This window comes from Lithobates pipiens, unplaced genomic scaffold (genome assembly GCF_037356315.1).
Source record: "Lithobates pipiens isolate NorthernLeopardFrog02 unplaced genomic scaffold, aLitPip1_a1.2 Scaffold_8, whole genome shotgun sequence".
In the NCBI taxonomy this organism is placed as follows: Eukaryota; Metazoa; Chordata; class Amphibia; order Anura; family Ranidae; genus Lithobates; species Lithobates pipiens.
This window is the reverse complement of record NW_027507903.1, coordinates 359,990,291-360,017,637: the sequence shown is the minus strand read 5'-3', so window position 1 is coordinate 360,017,637 and position 27,347 is coordinate 359,990,291.

Genomic DNA, 27,347 nt, shown 5'->3' with positions numbered 1-27,347 from the left:
GGTTCTCTAAACGTCAGCGTTCAAGAGACCGGTTACAAAATTCAATCGAGATGGTACCGCACACCCTCCCTTCTTCACAAATTTGCCCCCAACACCACTGACGTTTGCTGGAGATGTAACCAAGACAGAGGAACCCCTCTCCACATCTGGTGGTCGTGTCCCTCACTACAGGATTACTGGAGAGAAGTATGCAGAATCACCTCCCAAATTACCACATATAACATTGATCCAACCCCATCCCAGTGCCTCCTTCACCTCTCGCCTCTGCCGAGACGTACCTACCATGGCTCCCTAGCTATGCATATGCTCAACGCAGCTAAGCAGTGCATCCCGGTTCACTGGGGCTCATCCAAGATTCCCTCCATCAAAGAATGGTTCCTCAGAATTAGCAGAACGGCTGAAATGGAAGAATTGATTCACATATCCAGGGATACCCCTTCTAAATTCAACACGAAATGGGCCTGCTGGAAACACTTTCAGACTACTGCTGATTATCTAGACGCAAGCAAATAGCGTCCCCATGCATTTTGGCTTAACTATAACGTGTCACCTTTCATGATATTGATTCTCCTTGGAGATCATTTGGCCGGAAGGGCAAACAGGTTTTTCCGACTAAGTGTCAGCTTCTCTGCTCCGGGGGGGTCCTGGGGAAGGGGACCCTACACTTCCCCAGCCTCTCTGGTACCTTTCCGTCCCTCTGACACTGCTGCCCCCCTTCCCCATCACTCCCACTCCCACCCTCCCCCCCCCCTCTCTCCTTCTTTCACCTCTCTTTTCATCTCCCACTCCCCTCTTTCCCTTATACCCCAACCCAGGCACACAGATAATCCACTGTGCTTCATGTCACAGACCCCCAACATGACGCCATCCCAGCCTTTATCCACAGAGTTCTTCAGGAACATACCAGAAGCGTCCTGGAAATCTACTACCTACTTTGCCCTACCATTTACCTATGAACCTCTCTGAAACGATCCCCCCTTCCTCCCACTCTTAGTAGTCGCGCCATATCCAACAGCCTATACCCTCAGATCATATGGTTTTTTTTTTTTTTTTTTTCTTCTTGTTTGGTCCCTTTAATCCAAGAAGGTTCCTGTATACAATCTTTCTGAACTTGTTGTGTGTTTCATTTGAAACTCTGTTAACATCTGAGTCCCCCCCGATTGTTGGGGATCGTACTGTATTTCTGACCTCTTGTGCCTATTATCTCTTTTCAATAAAATCTATTTAAAAAAAAAAAAAAAAAAAAAAATCGCTGTTCACTGCCATTACTAGTAAAAAAATAATAATAATAAAAATCCCATAAATCCCATAAATCTATCCCCTTTTTTGTTGACACTATAACTTTTGCGAAAACCAATAATATATGCTTACTGCCATTATTATTACCAAAAATATGTAGAAGAATTAACTTCATGCATATTTTCTGTGAATGCGTACTAATTAAATCTTATTGGCAAGCCATTTCCTCCGTTATAAGGTTGGTCACCTCAATTTCTATCCCTATGTCCATCGAAGTATGTCTTCTACACTTAGTGGAGACCTTGACCACTACCAGGGCCATACAGACCCTTCTTACCCTGTTACTGTTCTACGCTAAAAAGCGCAGTATCCTTTCATGGAAGAGCTTGGAGTCTTGGAAAACATTGGTAAACAAGGCAGTACCCTTTTACAAGGCTACATACTTGAGCAGAGGGGCTCTGAACAAATTTGAGAAGCTTTGGGGGGGGGGGGGGGTGGGGGGCTTCCATGGACACGGTATCAGATTAACCACACTGGGACACAATCGAAGATCCTTTGTAGATATGGTAACATGGAAGGGCAATTGTTTATAAGGGCTTAGAAGATTGAAGATTAGCAAGTGATTTTAGAATTTGCACACTGCACAGTTGGGGATGGGCAACTCTCCTTAATTCGCCATGCCACTATGGAGTGGGGGGGGGGGGAGCGGGGGTTGGAGAGCATAATCATCCTATGGAGGACATCTTATAGAACACAGGGGAGCCACATAATTGTATCCTTGTTTCATGTAGGTAGGAATGTTTGTGTATCTGTCTGGGCAAAGTTAGGGGGGATATATCACAAGTTTCTGTGATAACGTTTATGTTGTATTGTTTTTATGTAGTGTACCGGCAAGTTTGTGTCTGGTTGCAGCCCAGGTTGTGTGGCTTGTTATAATATGTATTGTATTGTATAAAATAAAAATTATAAAAAAAAAAAAAAATGTAGAAGAATATATATCAGCCTAAGCTGAGGAAAAAATTAGCTTAAAAAAAAATTGTGATATTTATTATAGCAAAAAGTACAATATCAAATGTATCCAATAAAGTATACACATAACATAAATAATATTAATTGTTACCACTTTAAACTATAATAGCACCTTGGTGAAGTGAATAGTTGCAACAAATTATATGAATGAATAAATAAAAAAATAAAATAAAAAAGTGTCCAGTTTTTAAACACAAAAAGTCCAACGTTCATTAGATAGTGACCAGTGAATCAATTATAATTATAAATCATAAAGACTTCCAGGAACACTCCTCCACCACACCTCCGCGACTGTGACTTCAATCCCCTTATGTGCACACATTCACCAGCTGTTTATGCCTCACACTGCCGTATTCGGCTATGGACGCTTAAACCCTCTTTTCACAAGGATAAAGAGTGACAGATCTTCAGGTGTCAGTCAGAGGCAAATACACAGCTCCCGATTAATCCTCTTTACACACAGCTTTTTATGCCTCACACTGCCATGTTTGGCTATAGACGCTTAAACCCTCTTTTCACAGGGATGAAGAGTGACAGATCTTCAGGTGTCAGTCAGAGCCAAATACACAGCTCCCAATTAATCCTCTTTACACACTCCACTTGTAAATTAAAAAAGCACAGCCTTTGATAGTGTAAAACCTTCATAAAATTTCACTGCATTGCACTCACATGTGGAATATCAAAGGCACACCATAAACAACTCGTGCAGCACTCCAAGACCAAAGTAGCTGGATAATGGATGGCCATGGCAGACCCAGGTCTTACGAGATAGCAAGATAGCAGCTGTAAGGCTCACCACTCCTCGTCTCAGCCCCCATCAGTAGCCACTTAGTGTATGTTGGTCATCGTTTTGTGTCTACCTCAATGATTGCTCTGTAGCCACGCCCCTGACATGTTTTGTCATAGAATTGATTTAATCATGGGATTGGCTACCCACCAGAGTGATCCTTCTTTATCCCATAACTCCACCCCCTGGGTGGAGAGAACACATCCCACACAAGCGCATTTCCTGTGTCCCGGTCCCATCAATAAACCAGCCCTTGGCAGATCCAGTGTTATTAAGTGCATAAGCAATGTAGCAATACATAATATAAGAACATACTAAAGCTATAAACTCCCACACACTACATCGGCACATAACAAGCAGCAGGGGCGGACTGACAACTCATGGGGCCCCCGGGCAATAGGAGATTATGGGGCCCCCAAGCAATCAGAGATTATGGGGCCACACAGTATACACTCACATAGTATACACAGACATGTTTCTATTGGCTGAGAAGGTACTGGAGAGGTGGGGCAGCTATAATCTTAGGCCGCGTACACACGGGCGGATTGTCTGCCCAACTAAGTTTGTCAGACAATCTGACAGACAGTCCGTTCAAAATTTGAATGAACGGACTTGACCACACACGATGAGCAGACAGTCCGCTGAAAGCGTGCGCGATGACGTGTACAGCACGTACGACGGGACTAGAAAAACGACGTCCTATACACTGCAATGCAACCTTCGGCCGTGTAAATCCTTTCTGAGCATGCGCCATACTTAGTCCGTCCAACTTGCCTACACACGAGCGGACTGTCCGCTGAAACCAAGTTTGGACGGACAAAACCAAGTTTGAACAGACAAAATTATGGAAATTCCGTAAGACTTTGTTCGTCAGACAGTCCGCTGAAAAAGTCCGCTGAAGCCCACACACGAGCGGATTGTCTGCTGAAACACGGTTCAGCGGACTAAGTTGGACAGACAATCCGCCCGTGTGTACGCGGCCTTAGGATTTTTAGACCAAAAGGATGTCAGTAGGGGACATTTCAGAGACAGATGTAAATAAAACACAGATGTTTACATACTGTCCCTGGTTTTACTGAGGCTGGCAACCCTGATGGGGCCCCCTTGTGGCCCGGGGCCCTCGGGCAGTGCCCGAGTGGCCCAATGGTCAGTCCGCCCCTGACAAGCAGTAGTGTCCCCATGCATTAAAGAGCTACAGCTCATGCCTTAAACAGTTCCCACAGGTTTGATTATACAGAGATTTGGACATAACATCCCATCAACCCGCATATTAAACCAATTAAAATAATCCTAAACAATTGAAAAATAAAATCTTAAAAAGATATTTTAAAATTATATTTTATAAGGCTTGATGCACCAGAACACATCTCCTGTGCCTCAGCGTGACCCCGCCAGTCACACAGTGCAGACATGCTGATCAGCACAGCTAATGATAATAAGAAAGCTGAATGATTAACCAGAGAGAGCCCAATATAACAATACTCATGCAAACATCAAATGATATGCATATAACCCAAAATTAATTGCTTCAAAGTGCCATAACTAAATTTAGACATACATTAAAAATAAACCTCAAAAGCCTATTTTAACACCGCTACAGTGTAACATTAGTCTGAGTGATACCATCACTGCAGCCTAACACTGCAGTGAATATCAACCCATAAGTGTATAGACAATTAATCAACTCCCATAACTAATTAATTATATATATAAAGCCATATAAACATATATAAAAAATAATAATAAATTAATTATACCGTGATTAAACATAATCCCTTAAACATAATCCCAAATATAACTAATATAAATTATAATAAATACAACAAGTTGCTTATTTAAATATTGGTATATATGAATATATAAAAATATTAAAGTATTAGAAAAGGAAAATAATACACAATCTATATACCGGTATAAGGTGAAAAAAATAATAATTACTGATAAAGCAATTCAAATCAACTTCTATATTCATTCCCCTTGGGGACAAACATTTCATTAAAAAAATCCATCGAGTCTCCCTTTGGGAAAAATCCCTGACTCGATTGGAGCCCTGCCATGAGGAATGAACACAGTTGATCCCACAGAATTGGAGTAAACTTGGATCCTGGCCATGATGTTCCTTAGTTCCTTAAAGTGTAATGACACACTGTGGTCCTTGAACCCCTTCCTGATGTTTGCTAAATGTTCAGAGATGCGCACAGTAAGAAGTCGCTTGGTAAGCCCCACATAAAACAACCCACAGGGGCACAATAACAAATAAACTACATGTGTCATATTGCACGTAATAAGTTCCTTGATTTGAAAAGTATCCCCATCCCTATTAGCAACAGTGGTGACACCCCTGTGCACTTTCCGTACAGTTCTACAACAGATACACATCTTACATGCATAAATCCTTTTAAATCACTAAAAATAGATTGCCTGATAGGTGGGTCAAGTATTTTTCTCACTATCCTATCCCCAATACTGGGGGCACGCCTATAAATATAAATAATATAATATAAATAATAAATAATATAAATTTCGGTTGGCTCAGTATAACCTCTCCAAGATGTTTATCCCTCCTTAGGATGTACCAATATTTCCTAAAAATCATTTCTACATCCTTGTATTGATGAGGAAAATCTGACACAAACCCCCACTGATGTTGATCATTCCCTGGTACCACCTCTTTTTGCATTAGACAGGATTCTCTCAGAATATCTGCCACATTCTGTATAGTTTTATCCAGAAACTCCTCCCCATATCCTTTTTGTAGAACTCTCTCCTTCAAAATCTGTGGCTGAGTCTTGTAATCCTCATATTTTGTACAATTTCGGTGAACTCGCAAGAATTGTCCTTTCGGAATATTCCGGATCCAGGCCAGATGGTAGCCACTTTTGATCGACAAATAGCTATTGCGATCCGTTGCTTTGAAATAAACCCTGGCGTTGAGCTTGTTGTCCTTTCTCTCTTTTTTTAAATCCAAAAAATTAACAGATACCTCACTAACATAGTCAAATTTAATATTATGAACATTGTTATTCAGATCTCTCAAAAATGCAACTGCTGACGTCTCTGTCCCCTCCCCAATAAATAGGAGGTCATCAATGAACCGACGATAGAATAAAAGTTGAGGAGGTCTCTTACTGAATACACTTCTATCCTCCCATTCTGCCATAAACAGGTTGGCTAGGCTAGGTGCATATTTAGCTTCCATAGCCACGCCAACCTGCTGGGAGAAGAAAAGACCACCATACCAAAAGTAGTTGTGTGTCATGCAAAAATCTAGAGCATGGCCAATAAACACCTTTTGGACATGAGGGATATCCTCTCTCTTACTTAAAGCCGAATTAAGGGCTAATGATGCATCCTGATGTTGAATGATGGTGTATAATGTGGCAACATCTGCCGTCACCAAATAGAATTCGGCAGCAGGTGTTATGTTAATTTTATCCAATGATCTCAAAAGATCAGTGGTGTCCCTCAAAAAGGCCCTAGTGGTCCTTACGCTTGGCTGTCTATCCAGATACTCCCCAAGCCTAGCTGTGACTGAACCAATTCCGTTCACAATTGGGCGGGCTGTTGAATGTGTGTAAAGAGGATTAATTGGGAGCTGTGTATTTGCCTCTGACTGACACCTGAAGATCTGTCACTCTTCATCCCTGTGAAAAGAGGGTTTAAGTGTCTGTAGCCAAACACAGCAGTATGAGGCATAAACAGTTGGTGAGTGTGTGCACATAAGGTGATTGAAGTCACGGCGGTGTGGTGGAGGAGTGTTCCTGAAAGTCTTTATGAATTATAATTACAATTAATTTACTGGTCACTATCTAATGAACGTTGGACTTTTTGTGTTTAAAAACTGGACACTTTTTTATTTTATTTATTCATTCATATAATTTGTTGCAACTATTCACTTCACTTCACAGGGTGTTGCCATTGTAGTTTAAAGAGGAAGTAAACCCTGATGGGTTTACTTCCTCTTTGTCTCCCTGCAAATTTTAAGCAGAATGGTCTACTATGCATTGCATAGTAGCCCATTATGTGTCACTTACCTGACACATGAGCCAGCGATGTCACTGCTGTCCCCTGTAGTCTGGAGTGTCCATCTTCTTCAGGGTACCGCTGCTCCGGCCACTCACAGCGCTAGAACAGCGATGACGTCACTCCCGCACATGCGCACAGGAGACGCCACTAACGGCATACCGCCATTAGCAGAGGCATGCAGCTAAGGGCAATAGTGTGCCTGTGCACCGCTGTCTACGGTGCATGCGCCGTAGACAGCTGTGACTGTCTTTTAGTAAATATCTCCTAAACCGTGTAGGTTTAGGAGATATATCCCCCCCACAACACAGGCAGCCTCTGAGGCTATCACAACAACACTAGCAGCAACACTAGTATCACTATAAGCTTCTCACACTAACACAATAGGAGCAGATTATTAGGAAAAAGCTAAGTTGAACTGTAGCTTGCTTCACTATTGTTCTGCTGCTGTGCTTATGCTTAATAATAATTCAGGTTCTCTGACAAGTGACAATTCAAATGGACCAGCTAAGATTGACTGTCTTCTTAAATGATTCAGCGTATGTGTCTTTCTCTGCTAGCAATCGTAAGTGAAAGTATGTTGGCTGTACGTGTGTACTTAGTTCTAGCTATTTTACTGCGTCGAATCTCCTATTCTATATCGAACTGTTGTAACAACGAAAATGAAAATAAAGCATTTATTTATGTCGGATCTTTCATTTTTGGGATTCTGCGCTTTCGTTATCGTTTGTCAATATGAAAACGAAAATACATGAAATTCGGATGAAAATGCATTCGGACGAAAACGAATGCACATGTCTAATGAACAGTGTGTTTTGTCGTTAGGAAGCATGGAGTAGTATGAAACTAGTAGTATGAAAGTGTAGCAGGTAAACTAAGATATGGCTGCAAAGGAATTCTCAGGCGGAATAAGTCCACTGAGCCTGGGGTTATCAGACATAGTGCCATAAAGGAGAATTAAACATGTTAGCTGGGCTTATGACAAGAAGGGGGTTACCATGATTTTGGTTTGTTTTTCTTGGAGACTTGCTGCCAGGATGGTGCCACTTTTCTGGGAGCAGAGCAAGAGCTTGCTGCATCAGGAATTCTGTGATTGTGCTCCAAGAGTGCAGTAGTTTCAGACCATCCTCAAATGTATCAAAAACGTGTAGCCTAATTTCAGGCAACTTGGTGGGATGCTGCCATTTATATATGACATTTGTGGTTGCGAAATGCCATTGTGATAGTGTTCATTTGGCGTCTCATTTGGAGCCTATATTGCAACAGGTCAATTAAGATTTGCATATCTGCATAGGGAACAGGGAGAGTCCCTAGGGTTCTAGATTTGGCAAGCAGGTGCTCCTTAACATGAAATAAATGGATTTGTATGCAAACATCTCTGGGTGCAGTTTCAGCTGCGATGAATGCAGTCTATAGTTAGCTCCATAGGTGAAAACTCTTGTAGTAATGCAGAAATCATTCTCATGAGTATCTATAAAGGTCAGATAACTGTAAAGTCTTTGACACCCAATGTATTTTTACATTATTTCAGAGGGATCTATCCTTAAGGTCTGTTAATTTTTTTTTTAACAAAAAGGGTTGGTCTTTATTAGAAAGAGAGCAAACAATTGACAAGTATTACATAGTAACGTTACATATCGCAAATACAGAGCACATCACATAACAGAATGAATAGCCAGAGATTCAACCATCTTACTAATACCGGGTTCACCCACCACAGATGGAAGACAGGAGGAAAGGGGGGGGGGGGAGAGAGAGGGGGTGGAGGAGGAGGAAGGGGGGCAGCAGTAGGGAAGAGGAAAAGGTGGGGGAGGAAAAGGGGGGGAGAGGTGAGACAGGGGGATAGATACCCAGCGTAACCCTCCCATCCGGGAGATAGGAAAAGGAGGATCGATGTCCGTTAATCCATCGAGCCCACCCACGGTTGCCACACCCGTGTAAATTTCTGGGGGCAGCCTCTGCTGGCATAAGTTAATTTATACATTGACAACACGTCATCAATAGCCTTTTCCCAGGCTCTCCTTGTAGGCGGGAGAGGCGAGATCTATTTAATAAGAATTTGCTTTTTGGCATAAAAGAGCAATAGCGAGATCAACGTTTTGGTGTGTCTGGGCCTCTGCAAGTCATCGTGAATAGCCAAAAGCGCCAGCTCAGCTGTTAATGGGACGCTCAACTGAAGCCATTCATTAGTGCAGTCCATAACCGCAGACCAGTACTGCGATATGCGTGGGCATGTCCAGAACATATGTAAGAAAGAGCCCTCAGAGGAACGACATCTGGGGCAGTGTGGGGATCTGTTTGGGAAGACTCTGTGCAGTCTCTGAGGCGTGAAGTGTACCCTGTGTAAAATCTTTGTTTGTATCAACCTATCTTTAGAAGATATCAGCAGCCTGATACTCCCCTCTAAGCAGTCCTCCCAGTCTTCTCTATCTAAATTTGGGATGTCTCCTCTCCATTTTTCCCATAAAGTTTCCAATCTAGGAGATGCGTTATTGATAAGTACTAAGTATAATGCAGAGAGGGGTTTCCTAATTGAATCCTGAGCTAGCAGGTCCTCAAGTGCATCCACTTCAAGAGATGGTGGTTCCTGAAACTGTGCTCTAAAGGCATGCCGCAACTGCCAATGCCGAAAAAGCATGTTACCAGGCAAAGCATGTCTCCCGACCAACTCCCGGAAAGGGACAAGAGTCCCATTGGAAATGACATCCCCCAGGGTCCTAATTCCATACCTGATCCACAACTGTGGGTCCGGGACAGTTCTGAAGTGGGGAAGTAACGGGTTTCCCCACAAGGGGCATCGGGGGGAACACCTATTAGGGCCTGCGAAGTGCTTCACAGCGGCCTCCCAGATCTGTATCACGGATCTGGTGGGGCCCGCCAGAGCAGGGCGATGTGTGGATCCAGAATGTACCAGACTGCTCAGCTCCACAAGGGGACCAACCTTAGCTGCCTCTAGGCGAACTGCCGCGTTCCCCCTGTACCCAACAAGCCACCACCGGACCGTGACTAGCCCGGCTGCCCAATAATACAGCAGCAGGTTAGGCATTGCCAGCCCTCCCCCGCTGATTGGCAACTGTAGAGTAGCCCTGGCCAATCTAGGGGGGGGGCCCCGCCATAGAAAACTTCCCAAGTATCCCTCCAGTTCCCTAAAAAGAGTCCGGGGTAACCGCACCGGGCAGTTGCGAAAGAAATAGAGAAATTTAGGCAGATAGACCATTTTAATAATGCTGATACGCAGGGAGAGAAGTCCATTTGGCACAATGATCCTTCATTTGCTGTACCAGGGGGCGGACATTTAGATTTTGGTATGACTGGAGGTCCCTCATTACTTTAATGCTCAGGTAAGTGAACTCTCAACCCACCTCAACGACAGCCGAGACACCGAACCCGCCGCCCGCTCATCCAGTGGGAAGAGCACCGACTTTGACCAGTTAATCCGAATACCTGAAAACCTCCCAAACTCTTCAAATATCTCAAGGGCAGCCTGCAGAGACGCCTCCGCATCTTGCAAGTATAGTAGGGCATCGTCCGCATATAGGGAGATTTTCTCCTCCAGATGGCCCACCTTAAGTCCGACTATCCGTTCGGACTGCCTGACCAGAGCCGCCAGCGGCTCCAGAGCTAAAGCGAAGAGGCTAGGAGACAGCGAGCATCCCTGTCGGGTGCCCCTCTGCTCTGCAGGAGAAAGGATCCCATGAGGGAGTCATTCACCCTAATCCTCGCTCTCGGGGCTCTGTACAACATCTGCAGCCACTGGAGGAACCTAGGCCCCAGCCCAAACTTATGCAATACCTGCCAGAGGAACCTCCTCTCTACGGAGTCAAACGCCTTCTCTGCGTCCAGAGAGGCTATGACTCTCTTACCCCCGTTCATGTGGCGGGCAGACAGATTCAAAAAAAGCCGGCGGATGTTAACATCAGTGCCCTTACCCGGCATAAACCCGGTTTGGTCCGTATGTACCAAATCCTCAATGACATCCCGCAGGCGAAGGGCCAGGATTTTGGCCAGCAGTTTAGCGTCTGCGTTAATCAAGGAGATAGGCCTATATGACGCACACTCCTCCGGGTCCTTACCAGGCTTAGGCACCAAGACCACAACCGCTTCAGCTAGTGAATCTGGGAGCACGTCCGCTTCTAAGCTCTTGGGAACTAGGGATGTAAATCTAGGGGCTAAGTATTCCTGATAAACTGAGTACAGTTCAATGGGTATGCCATCAGGCCCCGGGGCTTTCCCCGATTGCATAGTACCTAGAGCTTCCTGTACCTCCTCCAGAGTGATATCCCTGTCGGGTTCGGCACGCTGGTCCGGATCAAAGACAGGGAGCTCAATCTGTTCTAAATATTGAGCAAGTTGCGAGTCGTCATAAGTCACCCTAGAGGAATACAGTGCCAAATAGAACTCCAGAAATCTCCCCGCAATATCTGGAGGTGAAGTCAGGAGTCCACCCGACTGATCCTTCACACAGGCAATATGGGTGACGCTGCGCTGGCCCTTGGCCAACCACGCAAGCAGCCTCCCATTTTTGTCCCCGAACTCGAACACCCTTTGGGCACTCTCGACCATAGATTTGTGGGTAAGATCAACTCTAAATAACGAGAGGTGTCGTAAGGCGTCCTGCCAGGCCTCATATTGAGCCCCATCAGGGCGGCACACAAATTCTGCCTCCTTTAGCCTGGCCTGCTCCTCCAGCGCCTCCAGAGACCGCCCAGCCTGTCTTCTCCTCGCAGATATTCAGTTCATATATTTCCCTTGTAGCCAAGCTTTAAAAGTGTCCCAGACCACCAAAAGATTAGCCGAACCGCCATTAGCAAGCTAAAAAGTACACATAGCCTCAGGAATTTCCATGTGGATCTCCGGGTCCATGACCCAGAACCTGGACAAAGCCAAGTCCGCTCACCCCCACCCTCAGAGAGCCGTATCACCACCGACACCGGAGCATGGTCCAAAATGCCCGCGAGAGGATCTCAGCGGAGCAAACTAGAAGAGGCAAAGGCCAAATCTATTTGGGACATAGTCCGATGCGTGGTAGATAGACACGTAAACTCCTTATCAGGGGGATGGAAATGTTGCCAAAGGTCCATCAGGCCAAAGACTGCGGCCCAGCGGGCGAGATCATCCCGCTGTGGGGCCGAGGCCTGCAGCCTGTCCATATCCCCATTCATCACCATATTAAAATCACCAGCAATTAGTACATTGTTAACATTATACAACGTGATTGTCTGCAATAGGTCATGCAACAACTGCACATCGGCCGGGGGAAACAAATATATCCCCACCAACACCACAGGGATCCCCGAGAGGAGAACGTGGAGAAGAACATACCTGCCACCTGGGTCAGTTCTGACGTCTAACAGTTGCAATGGTAATGCCCGATAAATCAGTACACTGACCCCTCTTGCGTAGTTGGAATACGTGGCATGATAGTGCTTCCCAATCCACGCCCTCCTTACACCCAGCACCCGGGAGCCCACCAGGTGGGTCTCCTGCAAAAAGCATACCTGCGGGCGCAGCCTACGGAGATAGTTAAGGACTAGCGATCTTTTAACCGCCGAGTTGAGCCCCCGCACATTCCACAAAACCACTAAACATTGTGCCATAGTACTAACCTCAGAGCAACGTGCGAGGGGTCTCCCCGGCTACACTCCCGCGGGCGTCGGCCCACCGTGCCGCCACCCATGGGAACTGCAGGACGGTCCTCCCTGTCCACCGAACCAGGACCTAGTACCCAAAAGTAACACTCATCATCTTTCCCTAGAGACCAACCATTGTAAAACCAAAAATAAAAAAACTGTCTTAAGTAAACCCCAGAACCAACCAACTGTAGCCACAAAGGGCACCCCCTCCCCCCACCCCGTGCACCCTCCAAAAAACCAAGGAGCACATAATACCCAGAAAACCCCAACAGTAACAAGCAGTAACCTAGGCTAGGGGTGCGTACCCTGGATGGGTCAACATTACATAGTAGTTTACCCAACTAAGTTAGGCTAGCTGAGGGCAAATAGAAAGCCAGAAAAAGTAAAATAACAGAAAAATGGAAAAATATAACACTAGTTCTGTCCGGAGTCCATGGAGTAGATTAGCAGTCATGCGGCTGAAATAACTTCTGACATAAGGAGATTTATCACAGAGGGTAGTCCATGAAAGCCGCGGACAAAGCCTCAGTACCCCACCCAAGTGTACCCCATCCCCGAGAACAGCTCCAGCTATGGGGGGGCGGATGCCTCCAGCACGGGCAGCCTGACCAGTGCGTAGCGGAACAGCCAGACAAAATCTCAGGGATTAAAGCACGAACAGGACCACCAGCACCGGATACAGTTAGAAAAGGAGCAAGGGCCCATACGCAATGCAGTCACAGTACCATGAAGGGTACCCAGCACATTACCTGGTAGCGATTCATATAGGGCCTCATGTCCAGTCTCTCCTCAAGGGGTCCATGCCCATCCGTTATGGAAGAGTCTCCAGCCATGCTGATGCCTCTCTGGGGTTAGTAAAAAAGCGGACCGTCTCCCCGTCCACCACGCAAAGCTTGGCCGGGAACAAGACGCTGTATTTGAGACCTTTCCTCCGCAAGGCGGCTTTAACAACATCGAACAAGCGACGCTGTCGTTGCGTCTCTACCGTATAATCCGGGAACATCATAAGGCGACTGTTTTCATAGGGAAGGTCTTTCGCCGCCCGAGCAGCCCTGAGTAGCTCATCTCTATCTCGAAAGTTCAGGAGACGGAGTATGAAGGTTCGGGGGGGGCGCCCCCTCTGGTCCGGGCCTGAGCGGCACCCAGTGGGCCCTCTCCACTGCAAAGTACGGAGATAGGGAGGCCTCCGGTAGTAGAGATCGCAGCAAACCCTCGGCAAATCGGGCCAGGGAGCGGCCCTCAACCCCCTCAGGCAGACCCACGATGTGGAGGTTGTTCCTCCAACTGCGGTTCTCAGCATCTTCGGCTCTGTACTCCAATGCTTTCACCTTCATTTGCAGCGTATGGATAGAGGCCGAATGTTCAGCAACGACGTCCTCTGTTTCGCCAACCCGCCTCTCAGTCTCAGACACCCGCGAGCGGATCTTGTCCAGATCTTGGCAGATCAGGCCGATGTCCAGCTGGACCCCCTTGATTTTCGAGGCTAGTGTGGATTGGCAATCCGAGACCGCTGCCCGGCAGGAGGTAATCGCCGACAGTATCTCCGATAATCCCGGGGGTCAGACATCATTTCCCCCTCGTGGTCTGTCTGCGACGCCATGTTACAGAGGTGCGGCGTCAGGCCCTGGGTAGAGGAGGCCACGCTAGCTTCGGGCCGGATGGACGGGGAGAATTTATTCTTTTTGCCCCTCTTCTGGGTCCCTGGAGTCCTGGAAGGCATCCAGAAACCTCCGAGTCCGCCAACAGGTTGTAGGTGTCAGATACGGGTTAAATATCGGATCTTACTCCAGGAGAGCTCCGTTATCACGTCCGTTCACTCCGCCATCTTGACCACGCCCCACGGTCTGTTAATTTTGCCTTGATCCATAATCAATCATTTATACTACTCATGCATCCACTAGATCATTTATAGTTGTGGTAAATGCTTCCATTGTATTTTTAATGTGATGCACATTTTCTTTTATTGAGTGTATTTCTGCAGTGAGCTCATAGATGAGAGAAGCAAAGTCATCATGTAATGAGTTTTGCAGTGAGAGGAGCATTTCTTATACATTATTACTTTATTTCTATATTTATCATGGTAGTATCTAACACCAGCTGGTTTGAGGTGGAAAAGGCTGTCATTAAACTTTACAAAGCAGTATTGGAATGCATTGGGTTGAACCTCTGAATCACCTCAGGAGGATCCGGTTGGTGTTCATCTAACTGCATCCTGGGTTTGGCTGGACTGCCTGTCAGTGGATTAGAAGTTGCAAACTGAGGGAGTGGATGTAATACAGCTGTGCTGTCTGTGCCTTCAGAGGAAGAATTTGTACAGATCTGTATAGGGAGCATGGGGCCAGGAGGCATCATCGTGGCTCCCTCACCCTGCCAGATGCATGAAAAAAGCTGTGAGCTTTTGTGGATGTTGTTTGTCCCATTGCTTGTGGGATATGGTTGTGGGGAAGTCCTTGGAGTGAGAGGAGTCAGCAGGGCTTTACTAGGTGCTCAAAGTTCCCCTTTGCTCATCCTAAGTTGTAATTTTTACAAGGTATTTCTCACACACAGCAAAGGCATACTTACAATCTAACACCAAAACGCATTCTGCTAATCCTCTCAAGTGTGGGGATACCACACGTTTCCAGAGAGTTTTTCACAGCTTCAATGCATAGAGGGGGCCAAAATTCAAGGAGCACCTTTGGGCTTTCAAAGAGCATAAATTACACATCTATAGGGGGGCGTGGCTTGGCGGAGCTCGATGGCGGACGTGTAATCTGTGAGCTCCGGCGCCTCAGGACACGAAACTTCAAATTGGCAGGTATTATCACATACTTACCGAACCCAGAGATGGGCACAGCTTCCCGCACATCCTCGGCATCTCGCTCCCGGTCCCCGAGGGGACATTCCACAGGGCAATCGCAAGGAAACATACCGGAGATGTTTCGCTCTCAGCGGGGGAACATGGCGCCTTCCCGCCATAACACATCACAGGCCGCAGACCTCAGATCCTCGCCTCATGCCGAAATTCTACTGACAGAAACCCTCCCGCTCAGTAACCCTGCGAACAGTGGTGATGGACACCACATACAACACACACCGCCTTCCCAGCAAACCATCAGCATGCTGGATCTTCGCACAATTGCCACTGACATAAAGGACACATTGTCAGCAGCCATTGCCGAGCTACGAGTGGACATCAGGGCCCTGACTGACCGAGTCCACACGGTTGAGAAAACCACTGCCCAACATGATCTTTCCATCCGCAAGACTACGAGGAAGCTAGATGGTCATACATTGCAACTCAGGGACATGCAAAGGCACATGGAGGATTTGGACAACAGGGGCAGACGGCGCAACCTAAGAATCAGAGGCCTCCCGGAATCTGTTGATGGTGAACACATCCCCTCAGCCATCTCCTCCATTTTCAACGATGTATTGGATAGGCCCCTACAAACTGCTGTGGAATTTGAAAGGATCCACCGCGCGCTGCGCCCTAAGGGCCGAGATGCGGACCCACCGAGGGATATCATCTGCTGCCTTGTTAATTATCGTCTTAAAGAGGATATTTTGAAAGCTGCCCGGTCCAAACCTCAGATATCCTATGAGTCTGCTCCTATACAGATTTTTCAAGACCTTTCGGGCATCACGCTTCAGCATCGCAGGGATCTGCGCCCCCTGCTCGAAACACTGAAAACCCGTGGCATTCTGTATAAATGGAAATTTCCTTTTTGCCTAACTGCTTCTCATCAAGGGCGCACGGCCTACCTTAAGGTTCCCGAAGATCTCCCTAACTTTTGTGCCACATTAAACGTGCCTCTAATAGAAGTCCCGAATTGGTATGCTAACTTCCGCCCCATGGCCTACAAACCGATCGCATATCACATGGAACCCATGGATACTCATGATACTCCTCATCGCAGACGGAGATCCCCGTCCGGCTACAGGGGACAACGCCCTCCGGATACCATCCGAAGGGATTACAGCCCGTTGTCCTCACCGCACTCAAGGAGGGCCCGAAGGGACTATTAGACCCCAAGCATTCAAGTAATCTATACGGTTAGTCTAACTGCTGGAAACAAGCTGTTCCATTCGAGTTTAACTCCATTTTCATACGTTCACGTGCTCCGCAAAGTTTTTTACTGCGGTCTACATTATTGTTGGTAATGACTGTCCGCTCGGTTTGTAGTTAACTTGTTTGTTTGCTCATACCTGACTCACACCCAAGTCCTCCTTCCGGTCGTGTTTTCACATCGTTCAGACAGACTGAGAGGCACTTGACTTCCAAATCGGACTTATCCTCCCCTTTCTTGGGAAGTCACGTTTGGCTTCCACCGTTGATGACATCTATCTCTAGCGGATTGCTTCCGAGACCGTGTTTCTTGGGCACTACCCCGCCAGTTCTACTGCTACCAAACGAATGTGAGCTCGGGCTACGACATTTCACAGCCTCTATATTGAGCTTCGTCCTATTATCCGGGCGGACCTTAGCTTCGTTGCAATACCCACGAACGAATAATACCTCTTGCATCCGGACGTCACCACGCATCTCAACAATGCGCAGTTTTTCCAACTTGGTTTTCCGCGTCTCATGACTGCAACCGACCCTTACGCCCTCCACATAGTGTCTGCTAAGATCTCATCCGGACCATGCACCCTACAACAGTCGCTCGCTCCTGCCATTACATAGTAATCGGTCTTGACTCACTCATGTATAAAGACGAAGCTTTATGATGAACTGCATATGGCACATTCTTTCGTTCGTAAGCTATCTGTGTTCCTGGACTTTCCACGAAAGACGAACTTTTCAGTGGAATGTATCGAGCCGATCGTTGGCTCCCAAATGTGAGTTCCTCATCCCAGCGGATAAGTATGCCTCGCACAACGAATGCTATCTATCCCTCCTCTGATGTAGATGTTACCGTGCTCTAGAGCACTACTCGTTATTTAGTATTATTTAATACTAGATCTTATAGTTTACCTATATCTTTGTGCATATACGCAGGCCATGACATGACAATGTTAGATAGTGGATAATAGTTGGTTCTGCTCTGATATATTTATAGCTCTTTTACCTAATCTGGGAGTCAAGCTACTTAAGGCTCTTTCTCTCTATGCTAAAAGTGTTTACTACTTATGTTTAATTGTTATGTTTATCGTTATATCTGATACTGTTTTGTTTAACCATTCACCTTTCAGTTACAAGCACGTATACATTGTCCTGAATAGCCGCACACTCACTTTCACCTAGGTACTTCTCTTCACTAATCCTCACGCCCTCATCGGGCTTCGCCCTTGTCGACCCCGAAGAGGGGTGGTACATACCCACTCCACATCTCACGAATTTTCACACCACTAGAGAACGTGGTAAATACCCTTTCCCCCCTTTTCCCCATTAGCCCTGTTTCTTGAACGCCTTTTATTGTCTTGGAGCTACTGTAACCCACCCTCCTCCCTATCCCCTGTTCCCCCCCGGGTCACCTCCACCTCACCTAATACCAGTCATGGCTTCTTCCGCCCCTAATACACCCCATCCTCAACATCCAGATGTTTTGATTAACGCTACTAAATTCTACTCAATCAACGCTCGTGGCTTAAATATTCCCGAAAAGAGATCCCAATTGCTGCACACCATACACAAATAGAGAGCCCATATTGCCCTGATACAGGAAACCCACTTCCGGTCAGATACCGTTCCGAAACTACATAACTATCATTACCCTATAGTCTACCACGCGACGAATGATGAGGCTAAATCTAAAGGGGTCTCGATCCTCATTTCACGGCATTGCCCCATCACTATCTCTGAGGTTCAACGAGATCCGAAAGGTCGTTTTCTTTTTCTTAAGGGTCATATCCATAATCGACTGATCACGATCGCCAATCTATATGCACCAAACACCCAACAGGTGCCATTTTTCCGAGAAACCGTGTCCCAACTGATAGCTTTCCACCAGGGAATTTTGGTCCTTGGAGGAGATTTTAATGTTCCTCTATCCCCATCAATTGATACATCTAATGGTTCCTCTAGCCTCACGTACAGGGCACTTAAAGACATCAGATCCCAATTGCGGCTGCTAGCTCTCCATGACACATGGCGAACCCTGCACCCATCTGTACGGGACTATACGTATTACTCCTTTCCCCATCAGAAGTATTCCCGCTTAGACCATTTCTTTCTCTCACAAGATGATTTTCCCAACCTGCAAAAGGCCACGATTGAGCCTGCATTAATATCCGATCACAATCCGATTACGATGGTCCTCCATTTGTCACAACCATCCTCCCGATCTCATGTTTGGCGATTGGATGAATCTTTATTAACCGATATCGCCAATAAGGCTTCTATCACGGAATGTCTTCAAAATTATTTTACAGACAACAAATCGGCCGACATATCTAAGGGATCCATATGGGCAGCACATAAATGTGTTGTCCGAGGGTTGTTTATCTCCCTCAAAGCGAACCACACGAAATTGCGTAAAGCTCATATGGACTCCTTATATAAACGTATTCATTTTCTGGAGCAAACTCACAAACGTACACTCGCAGATGAGCACTTGCCTGAACTCATTCAAACTAGACAAAAATTGTTGGAGGAATTACAGAAAACCATTAAGCACAAATTTATTCTGACACAAAAGCTTTTTTATGAATACGGCAATAAAGCCGGTAAAATGCTTGCACGAGCTCTCCAGAAAAAGAAAATGCAACACACTATTCATAAAATCTCTACGCCAACCGGAGACTCAATTGTTGACTCGGATACAATAGCACAACATTTTGCGGATTATTTCCAAGCACTATACAATCTGCCCCCACATTCCCCACTACCCACCGATCCTAATAGACAGTCACTCATCCAGAATTTCCTTGACACCTACTCCCCACCCCCCTTAGACCCCGAGGCTCTTTCTTTACTAGATGCCCCACTTACAGCCACTGAAACGTTGTTAGCCCTTAAACAACTCAAAGCGGGTAAAAGCCCTGGCCCTGATGGCTTGTCCGCTGCATATTACAAGGCCTTTTCTGATGTGCTCATGCCCCATTTCATGGAAACTTTTAATGATCTCCCAACATCCAACAGGTCTAATATAGATATATTGGAAGCTCACGTCACTCTTATACCAAAACCCGGAAAAGACGCCTCTTTAATTCCCAACTATCGCCCCATTTCATTATTAAACGTGGACCTCAAATTATACGCCAAAATTATAGCGAATCGCATTTCTCCTTTACTCACGACTTTAATTGCAACCGACCAAGTGGGCTTTGTACCTGGCCGTGAAGCCAGAGATAACACCACTAAGGCATTAAACATCCACCATTGGCTAACTTCTACGAAAACAGAAGGGTTTTTTCTCTCATTGGACGCGGAGAAGGCGTTCGACAGGGTGGCATGGGACTATATGGCTGCTGTCTTGACCCACTTGGGCCTCCCACCACGCTTACTTCAAATGATCATGCTCTTGTATTCCACCCCCACGGCCAAAATAAAAGTGAACGGCCGCCTGTCGAACGCCTTCTCCATCGCTAATGGTACCCGCCAAGGTTGCCCCCTTTCTCCACTTATCTTTATTTTGACATTAGAACCCCTCCTCCGAATGTTACGAGGTAACACAAACATTAAAGGAATTGAGATCAATCACAACACCTATAAACTGGCTGCTTACGCAGATGACATATTACTTTTTTTAACAGACCCCGTTACGACCATCCCCAACTTACTTAGCGACCTGACTCTATTTCACAATGTCTCCAATCTGAAAATTAACTTTGATAAATCCAGGGCCTTAAACATAACCACGCCTGAGCCGATAATACTACAATGCAAACTCAACTTTCCCTTTCAATGGGAGCGCAATGCTTTGTTATACCTAGGTATTCACATCCCCACTAATCTACTGACTTTATACGACCACAATTTTAGCCCAACACTTCTGAAAATAAAGGATGACTTACTAAATTGGCATAAGAATTCTTTCTCTTGGTTTGGAAGAATAGCCATTGTTAAAATGACCGTACTTCCTAAACTGCTATACTTATTCCAAGCTATTCCCATCACTCTCCCGAAAATCTTCTTCCAGACTTACAAAAAAATCTGTAGAGACTTTATATGGTCCCACAGGTCCCCCAGAATAAGCTGGGCCAAACTTGTTCTTCCCAAATCCAGAGGGGGCCCAGGTGTGCCAGACCTCCATACTTACAGCAATGCCTCATTACTTACCAGGATTGTTGATTGGCACATCCATCGTAGAGAAAAGGCATGGATCCAATTAGAACAGGATATGACCCACTTACCCCTGGTGAACCTCCCGTGGCTGTCCACACATGCCATTCCTAACTCTTGCAAGACTCATCCCCTGATTAATTCTTCCCTATTAGCGCTACGTCAAACACAACGTTCCCTTAACCTTACGCCCTCATGCGGTCCCATGACACCCATTTCAAACAATCCAGATTTTCCCCCTGACATTACCAGACATGATCTACAAAAACCACTAATTCAATACCGTGCTCAACAATTCTTCGACCACGGCAACCTACTATCACACTCAGCCCTAGTTAGGAAATTTCCTGAACTCCGAATACCCTTTTTCAAGTTTTTACAACTCCGGCACTTTTTCAATTCACACAACCCACCCTCCCAATGGTCTAAACAACTCACCCCGTTTGAGACACTATGCAACAGTGATACGCCGCAAAAGCATCTGATATCCAACATAGTACCTCTTTTGCAGTCTGAAGTAACTGCCCACTCTCCATCTCAATTGAGATGGGAGGCCGACCTCCCCATCAGCTTGTCTGACGAAGACTGGTCTAGGATTTACACACACACCCATAAAGGCACCGTTAATGTTTCGGTACAAGAAAACAGATATAAACTTTGTTCACGGTGGTACCGCACCCCAGATAAAATACACAAACTGTTCCCTGAGGTCCAACCCACATGCTGGAGATGTGGGACCGATGTTGGATCTTTCCTACACATCTGGTGGGATTGTCCCCTACTTCAACCGTTTTGGACAGGAATTCATGACAAAATAGTACAAATAACGACGCACCCGCTGACCTTTTCTCCAACACAATATTTACTGCATCACACACCCATAGCACAACGCACTTATCATAAATCGTTATCCTTCCATCTGATCAACTCAGCCACGTTATGCATTCCCAGACATTGGAAATCTTCTACACCTCCTACTCTCGACGAATGGTATCACCAAGTCGATAGGACTGCGGAAATGGAAAGGCTTATCCATCAAGCCCAAGATAGACACTCCAAATTTTCAGCTACCTGGGCATGTTGGCTTCATTTCCGCTCCTCCACTCAATCTACTACTCCTATGTCCCATCCCATCTAATATCATATGGTACTTTTGAATTTTAAAGATTAAGAACAAACACTGTATCTCCATATTTAAGACTTAGATCTGTTCTTACCCTCTAGTTCTGCTTATCAACTAATTACTCTTTTCATCCCCATACCTTACTAGGAGGTGACCTACCCCCGAAACTTCTTTACCCCTGTTACAATAGTGACTGTTACCACTTTATTGCGCCACCCATACTTTCTACCCTTTTAACCTGATCTCGGCTTCAAAACGGCGAAACTTCAACACTACAATTGCTACTTGTTGTCCTCGCCTGCCTTATAGGCCTCAGACGGGTCGTCCCCTATCCTGTTGCCACCACCGATATCCCTTCTTATCATTGTTGAGCTCCTTTTTTCCCTTTTCTTTTCTTTTTTTTTTTGTTTTGTTTAGACTATGACTTTGCTGGTTGCTCCCCCCCACTCACAGATTGCGCCCCAAAAGGGTGAGTGACCGGGGACCAACCCCCCTGCAACACCTATCTATAAGACAGGTTTTGCATTAATATCTATACAACTCTTCTCTATAGTTGAGTTCAAAACTACATCTGTGTACTTTTCTATAATTTGTTCTGTATTTTCATCTGATGTTCTTTTACGTTTTGATTGATTATTAATCCAAAGCATTGAAGATGTATATTGTTTTGCCTCTTGTCTGAACTTTCTTCTGTATTTTGTTATATGCATACTTATATTATCTCAATAAAAATATTTGAAACAAAAAAATTACACATCTATATTCCAGACTATCACCTATTTTTTGGAGGCTCTGGAACACCAGGAAAGCATAAACCCCTAGGTATTTTCTGATTCATTTGAAAATGTTTTTTTGTCAGACGTTTTTGGAAAATGCAGGAAGATAAATGACAATGTTTTTTGCACATAACTGTCATAAAAAGATCACACAGCATGGGCATACTTAAAGTTATACCCCAATACACATTATGTTACTCCTCCCAAGCATGGTGATACTTATTCACAGCATAGCTATATAGAGAGACCCCAAAATCCAAGGAGCACCTTAAGGCTTGCATAAAATATGCTTCTAATTCCCTGACTCCCTTTTACATTTTGTGAGGCTCCGGAGCACCACGACAATGGAAACACCCATAAAATGACCAATATTTTATGACTAAGTATATTTTCGGCATGCATGTAGAAACAATAAGAATGGTGCTTATGTTTGACAGTACCATGGGGTAGCTTAGTGCATACCTTTATGAGTTTGGTAACTACCAGTTTGTAGCTACCTTTTGTATAAATAAAAAGACCTATTGTAGGTTATTTTTTTTTTTTTTGGGGGGGGGGGGGTCTCTAATTGATAAACCATGACTACCTTAGTTGTTTTGCTGTTTTCTGGATAACTTTTATGTCAGCTTTTTTTTTTTTTTTTTTTTTCAGTTTTGTGGCTAGACTTCCAAATAATGAGCAACTTTGTCTGTCACATCTGAGTTTAAACAAGCTGTCATTGAACAAAAAATTGCCAACTGACATATAAGAAAACATTATCCCCATTGAACTCTAATGCCGCGTACACACGAATGGACTGTATGGCGTACTTAGTCCGTCATACAATCCGACGGACAGTCCGTCATACTTTCGACTGAACGGACTTGACCACACACGGATACCCAAACAGTCCGTCGAAAGCTTGCACGATGACGGGACTAGAAATAGGAAGTCCAATACACAGCAAAGCACCCTTCCGCCGTGTAAATCCTTTCTGGGCATGCGCCATTCTTAGTCCGTCGAACTAGCCTACTGACGAGCGGATTGTCCGCTGAAACCAAAGTACGACGGACAGAATTTCGAAAAATCCGAAATACTTAGTACGCCAGACTGCGCGCTGAAAAAGTCCGCTGAAGCCCACACACGAGCGGACTGTCCGCTGAAATGTGTTTCCTCAGTGCCAGGACTACATCATTTAATGTATTATTATTATTATTATTATGAATTGAAAAATAGGGGGGGGGCATGGCTTGGCGCTGATCCGGAATGGCCGCTTAACTGCAAAGCTCCGGCAGTTAGAGACCCAGATCGCAGTCCAGCAGAGCGAACCAGCGCCCTAACCATGGGGAAAACGAAGAGGAAAGGCTCCCAATCCCGCTCCCACTTCCCGAGGGGGCCCGAAAACTGTTCCGGGCGCAATATCCCGGATATGTTCAGGGCGCATTCACGCGAGGCCGGGGCTTCGCCCGCGGCCTACTCAGACGAACGCTCGCCCAGCAGAAGTCCCTCGGAGAGGAGAGGAACCCAGCGACAGGACAGCCCGCCCTCAGTACGAGCGATTACAATGGCGGACCTAAGGTCGGTGGCAGCTGACATTAAAGAGTCCCTCACATCCGTAATTGCTGACCTGAGGAGAGATGTACAAGCCATGCACATCCGCACATCAGAACTGGAGGAGGCAGCGGCCCGCCATGATACCGCCATCCATCAACTACAGCAAGCCTCCCATGCGCACAGCACACATATCAGAGAGCTACATAGGCACATGGAGGACTTAGATAATCGCGGACGTCGCCACAACATCAGGGTAAGAGGCATACCAGAGACGATTGAACAACCACACATATCCCAAGTCACCACCCATATTTTTAATGACCTATTGGGGAGACCACCAGAGACCCCGATTGACTATGAGAGACTGCATAGAGCCCTCAGACCTAGGGGCAGGGAATCAGACCCCCCGAGGGATGTAATTTGCTGTGTGGTAAATTTCAAACTGAAAGAGGACATCCTAAAAAGGGCTAGAGACAGACGTAACTTTAATTTTCAAGGTGCAGAAATAAAGCTCTTCCAAGATCTATCTCCAATTACCCTGCAGAATAGAAGGGACCTACGCCCTCTTTTGGAGGTCCTACGCCGCAAGGAAATTCAGTATCGCTGGCGTCACCCGTTTTGTCTCTCGGCCACAGTTGCGGGACATACGGCACATCTCAGAGTCCCAGAAGACCTCCGAGGGTTCTGTTCTACACTTCAAATACCCTTGGTTGACTTGCCGGACTGGTATAAAGCATTCCGTACCCCACAACTACCGAGGTCAAACTCCATGGTTGCTATACCAGTGAGAGACGACTTTCAAATACGGAGACGAAGATCCTCATCCCCAAGACCAGCGCCTCAGAGGGAGTGGAGAGAACGGCAACAACTAAGCCCGACATCCTCCCCTGCACACAGGCGTGCACGGCCTGACAGCTCCTAGGACTCTCCACACTCCATAATCTCTCCTTGCCGCATGGATAACATGATCCATTCACTGTCATCCCCACTCACCACCATTTTCCCAGCACACTACCCCTCCATCATCTGCACTGTTGGGAAACCGTGACACAGATTTTTACACTCTCACCTATTGGCCCAACCTACTCCTCAGGACTAGGAGTACAGGTCGAGTGTCACGGACACCCACAGCATGTCGTCAAGTTCAATATGGTAGGCGGCTCAATGATGGCCACCTACGGTAAGGTTTGCTCAGTTCGTTCACAGCGACCAGGGAGGACTGGATATCGACATTGCTGACAGCCATGATAGACTCCCCTCCTCTCCTGGGAAATTCTTACCCCCCCTTCAGCAGTCCATAAATAATGAAGGACACCACACCACTGAACTACAACTTAAGGCACATGGAACTAAGAGTCTGTTTCCATCCAGCCAAAGTCCTGGCATTTTGTGCCGTATATATATTCAGGTAGAAGGAAACCTAGGACAAAATGCGGCAGGAAATTTAGATAGCCTCCTCTGATCCTACCACCCGAAGTCCCCTAACCCTTCCTTTATCCCCCCGTCCCTGCACCTGTAGCTCTAGTGTAACCATGGGAAGAAGCGGGAACACTCCTGCTACAGCCGGAAAGGTTGGGAATACTCACAGACATCCGGTTCAGAGCTACTACAGTTTATAGCTCATCCCGAATCACCTCAAGGGTTTAGAGGAACCCCCTCAGCTCTTCATTAAGTAAAGATTTAATCTAATTGGGGTAATACTTGTTATCATTGGATTTGGGGGGTAGAATGCAAGTTTAGTTTCTTTTCATTATTACTACTATCATTCGCCTGTCAGGAGAATGTGGGCAGGAGGAGGGTCGCCACGACACCAGAAGGTAAGAGGTTTGGCTCTTCGGGTCACAGCCTTATAGGTATGTCTTCTGGATGAATTACGAAGTCTCGGAGACTCGCAAGGAAGTCATTCCTTTACTAAGGTCACCTGGTCCACAAATATTTCAATGGCTTCATTTCCCTTATGCACGCATTTTAATCCTACAATGCGGATTTGTATATATTAGTGACAACCATCCCCTTGGCAATTTCAAGGTTCCAGATGTCTCAATGCGACACGGGATGAAGGCCTACCAGACGCTTTGATACCCTCCTCCTGTTCCTTTCCCCTTCTCCCTCTCCCTTTGTTATGTTAAAGAGTACATAGGCTATTGCAGATATAGTTCTCACTCTTATCACATTAGAGAAATTCCGAAGCTTGTAATAGCAGAACACAAGCTCTTACTCTGTGTTATATTGTTAAATGTTGGCCTAAGTTTTTGTTGTTTTTTACATGGCTTACCACATGTTGGGGTACTCCATTGTTTCGCAAACCTCTCCACTCCATTCTCACTTTTTGTTTTCTCCTTACTACAGTATGCACGAGCTCTTAAACACAAAATGTTTCATATGGTCTCAACACTGACTGGACATCGCAAGACCACACATCGGACGACCTTCCACTCCTCCACAAAACGACAAAGAAATTCTTTCCGTTGACCTACACCGGACGCCAAGGCACATTTGGGTAAGGTAGCAGGACTACACACCCCCGGTATTGTATTGACACTCACACACTCCCCATCCCTCTCACCCTTATCCCTGATCCTTCTTTCTGTTATTCCCCCCCCCCCCCGACCCCCTTTCCTTTCCTTATCCTGTAGACACTCTAGTACATATTCCTATTGTTGCCTCTCCGGTCTCCGCCGTCGTGATAACTTTAATACTGTAGGGGAGGCCCCCATAGCCCAGCAACCAGGAAAGGGTTACCCACGCTTCTAGGAGTCTCGAACATCCAAATCTCGGGGGACAGATTGAGATTTTGACGCGAATAAGACACATAAGCTAAATCATATAACCATGCCTACTACTACTTCCACCACCCAAGACGTAACGCTGAAAGTAGTCTCCCAGAATGTTAAGGGACTAAATATCCCTGAAAAAAGGAGTCAAATTCTGAATATGCTAACAAAGCTGAGAGCGGATGTGGCGTTTCTTCAGGAAACCCACTTCCACTCAGACAAAATTC